Source organism: Cupressus sempervirens, chromosome 5 (assembly GCF_028749045.1).
Source record: "Cupressus sempervirens isolate cs-2001-9-10 chromosome 5, ASM2874904v1, whole genome shotgun sequence".
Classification (NCBI taxonomy): Eukaryota; Viridiplantae; Streptophyta; class Pinopsida; order Cupressales; family Cupressaceae; genus Cupressus; species Cupressus sempervirens.
In genome coordinates this window covers 175505491-175517265 of record NC_143122.1, presented here as the reverse complement: position 1 = coordinate 175517265, position 11775 = coordinate 175505491, and positions in this window count along the sequence as shown.

Genomic DNA, 11775 nt, shown 5'->3' with positions numbered 1-11775 from the left:
TCAACTATTAATGATGATGTTTTTAATGTATGCTTCCAGCAATAAGTATTGTACAAACATTAGGAGCCATCTGAATAAATGAATTTGATTAGCATTATAATCAGATTTGAGTTATAATTTGAGGTAGATTAGTTTTCAATATTTGTATTTTCTTTTCATCAACTCAAAAACCCAAAAACAGCTTAAAACATTCAAAAATAAACCAAAAACAATTATTACACCTAGGGAAACAAATAGTGATCAGCGTAGAGCCTATTTGGGGTTCTTACATTATCATGAGTTTTCTAAATAAAGATAAATATTCTTCTTACATCTAAAATAATTTAATTACAAAAATTATTGAAAAAGAAAAAGATTAATTGAGAGGAAAGCATGTTGTAGCTAAACTTATACATGTGAAAATAATTATACTAAATACTAAAAACTAAGTATATTATGGTTGCATTATTTGAGAGATCAAAGACATGCGAAAATACTAATTGAATTTTTATTTTTATTTTATAAACTTAATTTTTAGATTTATTTATTTATATTTTTTTAAATAAATTAATTATTAATTTTAGAAATTTTAAAAATTAATTATTAAATAAAAATATATATTATTATTTTATTTTGAAAATTAATTAAATAAATACTACTTGTTTTCTTATAAGTGTGTTTTTAATATTAATTATTTTTTAAAAACTCTTAGTGTGTTATAACTTGTCATATATTTATCAATGCAAGTGGAGTTATAAGTTAATAAATATATATTTGTGGCATAGCTATATTTTAAGAAGAGTTATAGTTAACTTTATAATCATCTAGTTATGAATAATTAAAAATTAGGAGAGAAACTGTAAATAATTTAATTATAATTATAATTTCAAATTTGAGTTATCTCAAGTTGTGTTATGAATTAAAGAAAAAGTAATTATTAATATTAGACTTAAATAGAATTTAAATTGATATTTTAGAAATGAAATTGATATTAAGATTTAATCTAATAATATACATTTGTGTTATTAATTAAACCATTCATGATGTAAGATTATTTAAATTAATAACATGCTAATATTACATGATTGATAACCTCTATCCAACTATGATATGATTATGAAATGTAAACTTGAATTTGATGCAAATCAATATTTATGGCATTATATTTATTTTTTTAAGTATATAACTACACTTGTTTTAAATACATGTTGAGATGTCATGCTTTATTTTGTAGTGGGTTTTGAGGAAACCTAACTTAGTTTGACTAGATAGGCATGTTTACCAGAGGCTTGGGAAGTGGTTATTTTTGTGATGCTTTTATGTGATGTTGTTTTGTCATGATTATTTTGTTCCCAACTAATGTGTTCTATCCACGTATTTGTGTGATAAGATCAAACTCTTCTTTGTAAGCTCATGTATTGTGACTTTCTTGGTATAACCTATGAGGTCTTCAATTAGTTATCTATTGGTGTTTTCTAGTTACTTGTATAGGGCTAAGGTGAATATTGTGATTTATCTATTGGTGCTTCCCAATTACTTGTATAGGACTGAGGTGAATATTGTAGTTTTATGAGATATACTTTGTATAGCTTAGGGTAGGTTATATATGTGTATGTTGGGAAGTGGCTTGCAATGGAGGCTAGAGTTCTAAAGAGGTTGCCTGGGTAACCTATTATAAGTTTTATTAATAATTGATAACATTTCATTAAATGGGTTTAAATGAATTAACAAGATTTATTGTTTTACCTCACTCATGCATCAAGTGCTAGTACAGGCTAGGATGGTAGTAGAGAGGATGCTTGGTTGTGACCTTGTCTCATTAGTATGCCTTGTTTGTAAGGGATGTTGATACTACATAGAGTCACTAGGGGGCTAAAGTCCAAAGAGGCTACCAAGGTAACCTTAGAGTTGAATCATGTGATGACACTTTCTCACATACATATTAGGTTTCCTACGTGTCTTTGTTGCCGCTAGGATTAGAGGTCACTTGTGTACTTCGCAACTTTGAGATATATTTCTATCTATATTCCTTGACCTAGATTCGTGTTATTTTTTTTCATTTGTTATCCATTTGGGACTTAAGATTATTAGAGACTTGATATTATCTCCTCAACACTATGGGAGTGAGTCATTTAGGTTCCACAAGGTTGGGTGGTAGTGTTTCTTATACCATTGAGATCCAACAGTTGGATAGCATTGTTGGATGTACTTGTGCAGTCATTCTATTCTTCTAATCTTGTGATTATGTTCTATGGTTAATTTATTGTACTTTGATTATTTGAGATCCTATGAGATGTTGTACCTTATCTTCATGTATATTATTTTAACATTTTATACCTTATGACTTGTATAGAGGATGATTATGCGTATTGGATTGTGCCATGTGGCATCTTATGTACTTGTATATTATTTCATTTGATTTTTTACTTATGAAATTATCCTATGATGTGGACTTTGTTATGTATTAGATTTAATCTTAATAAAACTTATGTATGTGATTCAACATCATGGAACCCTTAAGAGATGTAATTGTCATTGTATTTCTTATGTATGTATGTATGTATGTATGTTATTGCTTTTTCTATGTCATATCTTGTTGTTTTAATCTTTCAAAAAAGATGTTTAGCAAACTTAGTGACATAATAGGTTAATTTATTTTGGGTTCCCTAGCGGGACATTACATTACAATTTATATAAGTTACATGCAAGTAAAAGGGATTTATAGAATAAATGGGTCTATAGGTTAAAGGAAGAGGATGGAGGTAAGAAAAGATTTGAAGTCAGGTTAGCTATAAAAGGATTTGCATAGAAAATGAGCATTGATTTTGATGAGACATTTTCCCATGTTGGGGTAAAAGCACATATCTATATCACCTTTTAAGACCCCTAAAAATGTTCTGATCAAATTTCATTTCTCTCTTAAAATTCAATCATTTTCAAAAACTAAAAATACCCTTTTATAGGTCTTGGTGCCAATATCATCATTATATAAATTTTATAGTGTTTTGATGAGTTATAATATGTTATAATTTTAACATATTATAAGTAGGTATTTTAACAATTTAGAAGATGCTCCCTCAAAAAAGGAAAAAAACTCATAAATCATATCAAACAAATTTAAAATTTATATGTAATCCTAGAGGAGAGAGTCCTCTTCAAGGATATGTAATCTTTTTTCAAAGATGTGTAGATTTGATAAGGAAGTTTTGACAAGAGGAAAAAATTATTGATTTCTAATAAGGTTGACCTCGAGTACTTGTAACAAAGAAAATATACATCAAAAAGAAATATTTATTATCTATTCCCTATCTATAAATGTCATCTATAACATATTTTTCAAATCAAAGAAAAAAAGATGACATGCATATGACCGTTTGATGGGAACTACAACTTATATTTTTTGAAGCTAATTAAAGGACTTCAAAAAAATTAAAATGAATAAATTATTACTCAATTTATTTTTTAATTATAGGAATAAAATTCATCGAATGTTACATATTTCATAAGTTTACATCATCTTCAAATTCTAAACACAAATGCCATCTTTCTGTCATTAAAGTTGAACAATTTGCATTCTAGGATCCTTTTTCTTTATAAAGGGTGACGCATGTTTGTGCTTTTACACATTGTCAAAATAAATTTGATTGTACTATTTTAAGTATTGTGGCTATTGAGGATTTGCATTTGGAGTAGCTTGATGTTAAAACATTTTTCCTTCATGATGATTTGGATGAAGAAATATTATTGGTACAACAATAGGGATTTGACGTCAAAGGTAGGAGAACTTAGTTTGTAGATTAAAGAAAAGTTTATATGGCTCGAGGCAAGCACCTCATCAATGATATCTTAAATTTAACATTTTTATGCATGAACATGGTTACACTCGACGTCATTCAAATCATTGTGTTTATTTTAAGAGATTGTATGAGTACAGCTACATTATTTTTCATTTATATGTTGATGATATGCTTGTAGTTGGGTTTAATATGGATCACATCAAGAGGTTAAAAGAATAGTTAGCACATTCATTTTCTATGAAGGATTTGGGGCCAGAAAAATAAATCCTTGGTTTAAAAATTTGCAAAGATAGGAAGAACATAAAATTGACATTATCTTAGACTAATTATATTGAGAAGGTGTTGCAAAGAATCTCTATGGAGAATACCAAATCTTTTAGCTCACCTTTGCTTGGTCATTTAAAATTAACTAAGAAGATGTGTCCAAAGATACAAGAAGAGGAGAAAAAGATGTCCAAGGCATCTTATGATTGAGTTATAGGGAGCTTAATGTATGTCATGGTATGTCCTTTGCTAGATATTGCACATGTAGTGGGAGTTGTTAGTAGGTATATTTTTCATCTTGGAATTGGCATTAGAATGCAGTCAAATGGATTCTCAATTATTTGAGAGGAACATCTAGTAAATGTTTACATTTTGGGGGCTCTACTACTAATTTATTAGGCTATGTTGACTTAGATTTGGCAGGGGATCTTGATACCAAACAAAGTACTATAGGATATGTCTTTATTGTTGGTGGGATAACAATAAGTTAGATTTTTTAATTGTAGAAGATAAATGCATTATCCACTATTGAAGCAGAGTATGTTGGTGCTATAGAGGCAGCCAAGGAGATGATATGGATTTAGTTATTCATGGAAGAATTGGGACACCCACAAAGGAATAATTATTTGTTTACAAATAGCTATATTATAATTCATCTTGTGAAGAATTATGCTCTGTATCAAAGATGAAACACATACAGTTGTGGGACCATTTCATTCACTTAGTTTTAGATAATGGGTAATTAAAGCTAGAAAAGATACATACAAGTGATAATCCATCATATATGTTTACAAAGGAAGTGACAAGGGAGAATTTGAACTCCTCTTTAGATTTAGTTGTATCCTAGAATGAAAAAAATAAAAGACAGAAGAGTCTAGGGTTATTTTACATTCCATTGGGAGCTACAGGTTCAATGATACTATGATTAGTCTCCAAGTGGGAGGTTGTTGTTCTAGAGTCTGATTAGTCTTCAAGTGGGAGATTATTGTGATGTTGAAACTAAACAGACTAGGAGGTTAATTTTTCCCCACTTCATTTGGTGTAGTTTCCACTCAGATTTTACTGCATGGGCTTGGGGATAGCATCCCTAAGCTCTAGGGTTCAAGGGGAAACACCCCTTGTAGGCTCCTAGGGTAGCACCCCAGAAGCCAAGAAAGGATTTACTATTGTAAAAGGTGCCATGAGTTATATTCTTCTATTGGTCAACTTATTCTAGCCCTAATTTTGCAAGTGGAAAAATCTTGTATAAAAAGGCTTAGGGTTAGGGATTTTATGATGTATGATGAGATTGTGGCTTCTTGCAGTGGTATTGAACTGTAAGGGATTATAGATTATAATCAAGTTGTAATTACTAGATAATAAGAATATTGGACTCATTGGTGGATGTATCCTAGGGATTAGGTGAACCACATTAAGTCTTTGTGTCTCGTGTTCTCTTTTGTGCAATTTATTATTTTAATATTGATTATGTTTGTATGTAATTGTTTTTTTTGTATCGTTAATCGTAATAAAGAAGAAGCAACATATTGCCACCTATGAGGTAAAATGAGAGAAGTTTTCTTTAGAGGACTACCTGGTCCCCCACCCAAAATTTGATAACATTGGGATGATCCAACATGTTATATGAAAGGATTTCATCCTAGATGTTTCCATTGAAGATCACTAGTTAAACTATGTAGATGACTACAAAGATCAAATAAGGAACTATTATAGGATGAGTTTGTCATTAGAATAGAAGGCATAAAACCTGCACATGCCCCTCAAGGTATACATATTGAAATGGGTACAACTCGAGAAAGAAATAGAAAAGACACCTTATGAACTCTAGTATGGATGTACACCTAATGTCAGTTACTTCAAAATATTTGGTAGTAAATGTTATATCAAGAAAGACAAAAGGAATGAAAATTTTGACAATAAAAGTGATAAAGGAATATTTCTAGAATATTCTACTCAAAGTAAGGCTTGCAAATGCTTGAAACTTTATAAATAAATCATAAAAAGTTTTGGCCTAGGCCTTTTACCGATCAAAGAAAAAAATACTTACAAATGCTTGAACAAGAGAACTAACAAGATAATTGAAAATTCAAATGAAAATGTTAAAATTAATGAATTCTCATAAAAGAATGAAAAAGACAATACGAAGAAACAAAAATTATGTAGTGAACTTATTTACTATGAACATGTGAAATTTGAAACAACACCCCAAGCATTTGTCAAAGCAAGTAGTTCTCTATCATTGACTAGAATTTAAAATGAGACAAATGAAGGAAATGAAGAAATTCAAAATGTTGAACTTGAAGGATTTGTTACAAAAAAAGGTAATTACTTGGTTTGTATATTACATAAAGCATTGTATGATCCAAAGCAAGCACCAAGAGCATGGTATGAAAGATTGCACTCTTGATTAAGATTGGATTTGAAAGAACAAGTAATAATAATAGTGTTTACTTGAAAATTGAAAATGAAGATAGAATTTTGATTGTTGTAATCTATGAGGCCTCACCCTGACTTGTCATAGCAGATATTTTACTTGCATTTTGATACTCAGGATTTGGATATTTTAACATTTATTCGAGACTTAGTTGGATAGTGGCTTATATTATCTATTGATTTTGACATTTACAGTAGTGACTTCCATCTATGATATGTATTAAGAACCAAATATTTTTATATGGGATGATTGAACAAATATGGATGCAACCTTTACACATGGTAGGATAGAAATTATATTATGATGTGATGCAAAATGTGAATTTGGTTATGTTGATTTATGATTAAATGTGTTATGCGGATTTTGATATTTTTATGATTTGAAATGTTTTATTTGAAATGATCAAGAAAAGAAATTTAATTGAATTATGGATTATGTAACATTGGAATTTGTAAGCATTTATGATATGTATTTTATGTGATCTTCCTTTGGACTACTGATGCTCGATTTTAGTGTGCAAGAAGTGGAACCATGGAAATTATCGAGGAAACAAGGTCCAAACCCATGTAAACATAGTTTAGCCAAGGTGAATCTTTGAGAGATTCAGAAGCCTCATTGTGATGTATTTTATTTTGTAAATGTAAGCTTGCATGTGTTTGAAAATGTAAATCTCAAAGATGCATTAGGGTCATATCATGATGATGTGTAATGTGCTTTAATGTGTCACTTGACACTTTTAGATTGTTGTGTGTTAATGACATGTCACCTAGCATTTTGGTCATGGTAGCATTTTACCCTAAAACTAATTACCTTGTTAATGATTAAGTAAACCCACTTAACAAGGGATAGGATGAGTCATTATCAAAGGGAAATTTGAATTTAGACTTTACTAGGGTTTTGAAGGGCCATTAGGTGGTCCCAAAGTGCCCTTTGTGTGAAAATAAGCTACCCATATGATAGTATAATATGTTAGGGGCCTAATTTTGACCATGTTAATGCTTAGATAGCCTAGGGGGGGCCTTTTCCAATGCATTCTTCCACCAATTCGAAAATGGACTTGTCACATGAGTTATTCCCCATGTTTCCATTAAGTCAAAAAAATAGCAAACTTAGGGGGCAGGGGGGGGGACAAGTTTGTAAGAGGGAGTGGCTTGGTTTTTTTACCAAAATAGATAGTGGGAAAGCCTTTTTAGGAAGACTTGGACAAACTAGTGGGGTGTTCACCCACTCTCTAAGTTTAGAGACAATTAGGGATTTGGAGGGAGGCTAAGGGAGCTCTTCATCAACTAGCATTGCCTTTAGCTTGGACCAAGGTTGGTTCTCAAACCATGACCATTTTTTTTGTAGCATTGCATAATGAATTTGAAAGCATGTGGTGTTGTTATGCGATCATGTATTGTTATTTTAAATCTTTGTATTGTGTTGTGATGGTGTAATTGTGCATTGTGCTTCATGTATTTTCTTGGTTTTCTTTCTTGATCTCCTTTTTTTGATTTGAATGTTGAATTTTTAATGGGTGTGAAGGCTTCACTCACCCTTGGGAGGGAAGAGAAGCCTTAGGTGAAGGGGTTAGTTGGGCTCAACATTGTAGTTGAGAAGATATACCTCATGATAGGAAATTGTTCTTTCTTTCATGGAGCATGGGCTCCATTGAAGTCATATGCCTTTTGATGTTCTGGGAGGTATAAGAGATTGTGTAAGAAGGAGGAGATTTTATGATAGCCTTGAGAGGCAAAAAATAAAAAATAAAAAAATGCAATTGTAGTTTGTTATTTGTATTATGGATATGGCACTCTCCTCTTTGAAGAGTCCACCTTCACCCAATGTAATCATGATTTCAATGGTGAATCATTGTGCAAGCCATGGAAGGGGTTGTTATGTGTTTTTTGTGTGAATGTATGCATTAGAAAATGTTTTGTGTGTATCCCATTTGGGCTTTGTTTCCCTAGCTTGGTGGGTGGCCTCTTGGGAGGCCTAGGATGGGAGGTGAGCCTCCATGGTTCCTAGCTTTTGTGAGGATGGATCCTATGAGGAGATTAGGGTTTCATCCTTGGCATTATTGAAGAATCATGTGTTGTGAAGAAACCAACCCTCTCCATGTCATCTCACAATGTGTTGTGATATCATACTTCCATTGTTGTTTCTTGTAATGTGAAGGGGCTTTACTTCCTATTGTATGATGTTGTAAATGTGTAAAGAGAAATTTAAGAATTATGTATTCAATTTTCTTTGCAAGAGAAAGATTGTGTTATTATTATAGTTGTGTAGAAAGGAAAAAGATAATTTCATGTTAAAAAAATACTTCTTATTGTGGAAGCCACATTGATATTATGAAATTTAGCTCTATGTCCTTATCTAGACACTTGTATTCAATCAATGGCTAAACCCTATGGAATTCTCATTTGAAAGTAATATTGTAATGATTATTTAATGTAGACTTTAGTGATTTCAACTTAAGGTTCTCTGTTATGCATTTTGATGAAATGGAAATATAAAGCTCTTAATAGTTCATAGGTATGCATAGAAAGTGTTCCAACATGCTTCAAAAATAAATAATCTCATTTTTAAGTATGTTCATCCTTTAGAAAAAAATTATAGTTGATTTGCATAATATAGACAACGTGTAAATTTGGAGTATCTAGAACCATTAAATCTCTAGACTATATGTTACATCCCAAATTTTTAATTTGATCATAACTGTTACCAAGGTAATTGTGCATTATCTAACCCTTTTTTACAATAATGCACAGTTACCAATTTTTAATTTGATCATATCTTATCTCATTTTACAATGTAACTTATCTAACCCTTTTTTACAATAACTTGACATGTACCTTGAGAGTGATTGTTAGAGTTTTATCTCGATTTTCTTGCAAAATCTTGCATGTTTGAATTGCAATTTGCACTTCTGCTAATAGCTTAATCATGTGTTCTACAATTGAGAAGTTGAAACCATGGATTAGAGTTTTTAAATATACAATATATTTTTGCATAGAATCCATGATTGGAATTATCATATTCTGTATGTCAATCAATGTTGAACAGATCCTTGGTTCTTCTCTTAGCAATTCAACTTGCATATCTAACAAAAATTTGATCTTTTGAAATGAGCTGAACTTGAACCAGGGTCAAGTTGCAACTATTGAGCACTTGCTTTTAGATCAATATCAATTTTTGATAATTTTTCCTTTACCTCCTTTGTATAGTTAGGTATATCACATAACTTTCCAAAGAGTATTAATACATTCAAATAGGATGCCTCAAGATTGACCAAAATTGTTGAAATCTCAACTTGATAAATGGAAATTTGCTAAGCAATGTGCTCCAATGCTTTATTATCAAATATCTTTTCAGCCTTTTCAACTATTTTATCTTGACCCTTAGTCTCCTCATTGAACTTCTGGACTGCTTCTGCTAGTTGAAACAAGATATGTTGGGAAGAATCAACCTCAATTCCTATTGCCTCTGTCAAAATTTTCTTGGAATCTTCTATAATCTTAAACTCTCTGTCTCTCTTCTCTATGAGTTTTTATTGTTTAGCCTTTTTTTGAAGGATTTCACCAAATGTATGCATTTGATCTAGAGTCATATTAAAAATATCCCATTTAGGAATCACAATTTCCTCATCTAAAGCTATGTCCTCTTCTATCTCATTTCCTTTCCCCAAAAATTTTGCACTCAATTGAATCTTAGGCTCAACTACCTTTGTACTTATTGCTTTAGTATCAAGAATGGAAACAATAGTAGACATACTTAGGCTAGCAGTAAAAATTGATATAGTTCTTATTGATCGAATACTTACTGAAATACTCAAAGAGTCCAAAATTGCTGAAGTCAAAATTGTAGAATCCAAAATTGAAGTAGAGAAAACTGGTGTGCTTACCACTAATGTACTCAAAGTCGAAGTAGATAATACTAGAGAAGTAAAGACTAGAGAACTCAATTCAATAGACGAAGAAGGAATCTATAGCTCAGTGGATGAAGTGGGAGTCACTTCTATCAATGATATGTTGAATTGTGTTGGAGCAAAGAGTGATTGGGCATTTGATGTATTTGATGTAGTCACAACCAAACTTGCTGAAGTTGCCTCCATACTAGATGTAATCAAAGGTTTTCTTGGGGATTGAGAAAGTGAGGCAATGACTGTAGCTACTATTTTTACTGATTCAATCCCCTCATCATCTTTCTTATCTTCCTCAGTGGCTTCTTCACCTTGATCCTATTCATCTTCTTCATTATAAAAATGAGTCACTTCTTCAACATTTTCTTCCTTGTCTTCTTAATCATCATCCTTTACATCTACTAGAAATTCACTTTGTTTATGAAGATGATAAATATTTTTTCAAGTTTTTGTAGCATTTCTAACAACATGCTCAATGTCTCTGATCAAAACTAAACAAATATTAAACCTTAGAGTCATTTTTTCTTCATTTTTCTTTAATGACTCTTTCACCTTAGCATCTGATATGCTAGGTAGTAACTACCTCAAGGTTTGTGCATATATATCTTTGACTATTTTCATAGCAAAGTCCCATCTTGCCTTTATTTTCTCTAACAATTCATCAGAGATTTGAGAGGCAATCTAATCTAGTGAGTACTTCCATTTACCCATTTTGTTTAGCACCAGGTCTTCAACTTTCTTCTTCTTTTCCTTAGTCCTTGTCTCATACTTCAAAGATTTGAAATTTTTTATACCACCTCTTTCTTCCATTTGCTTCAACCTATCTTGAAAGGTGGGTGGAGGTTTGTTGAACACAATATCACTTCCTTTCTTCTTTGATCTCCTTGTGAAGACTGTAGTGGATGAATTTGGAGGCTTGTTGATGATCACCTTGCCATTTTTCTTCAAAGGTTCTTCTTCTTCTTCTTTTTCTTCTTCGTCCTCTTCTTTCTCTTCATCTTGACCTTTACCTTTGGTTAACATGAGAGGTGCACTAGATTTTAGTTTGATTGTCCTCCTCTTCTCTTTGCTAATCGCCTAAGGAAGCTTTATTTCTAGCTCAATTCTTGTCGTGGCTTCTTTGTAAGTACCAAAATATAGAGCCTTTGGATACATAGGTTCATTGACAAGTGCTTCAATGATATCCTTGGTCTCATCAATGTTTACCTCATAACCAAGGGGCTTGACCCACACAACTCTAGGCTTCATTGCTTGGATGTATAACTTGTCACAATCAACCATAAAACATACATCATCCTTGAAGTCCTCAACTAACTTCTTAGGAATCCTGAACCTATTGTTCATTTTCTCCCTAAATGTATCAAAGTAGTTGTCCATGATGTTGTCATAGTTTTCACCCA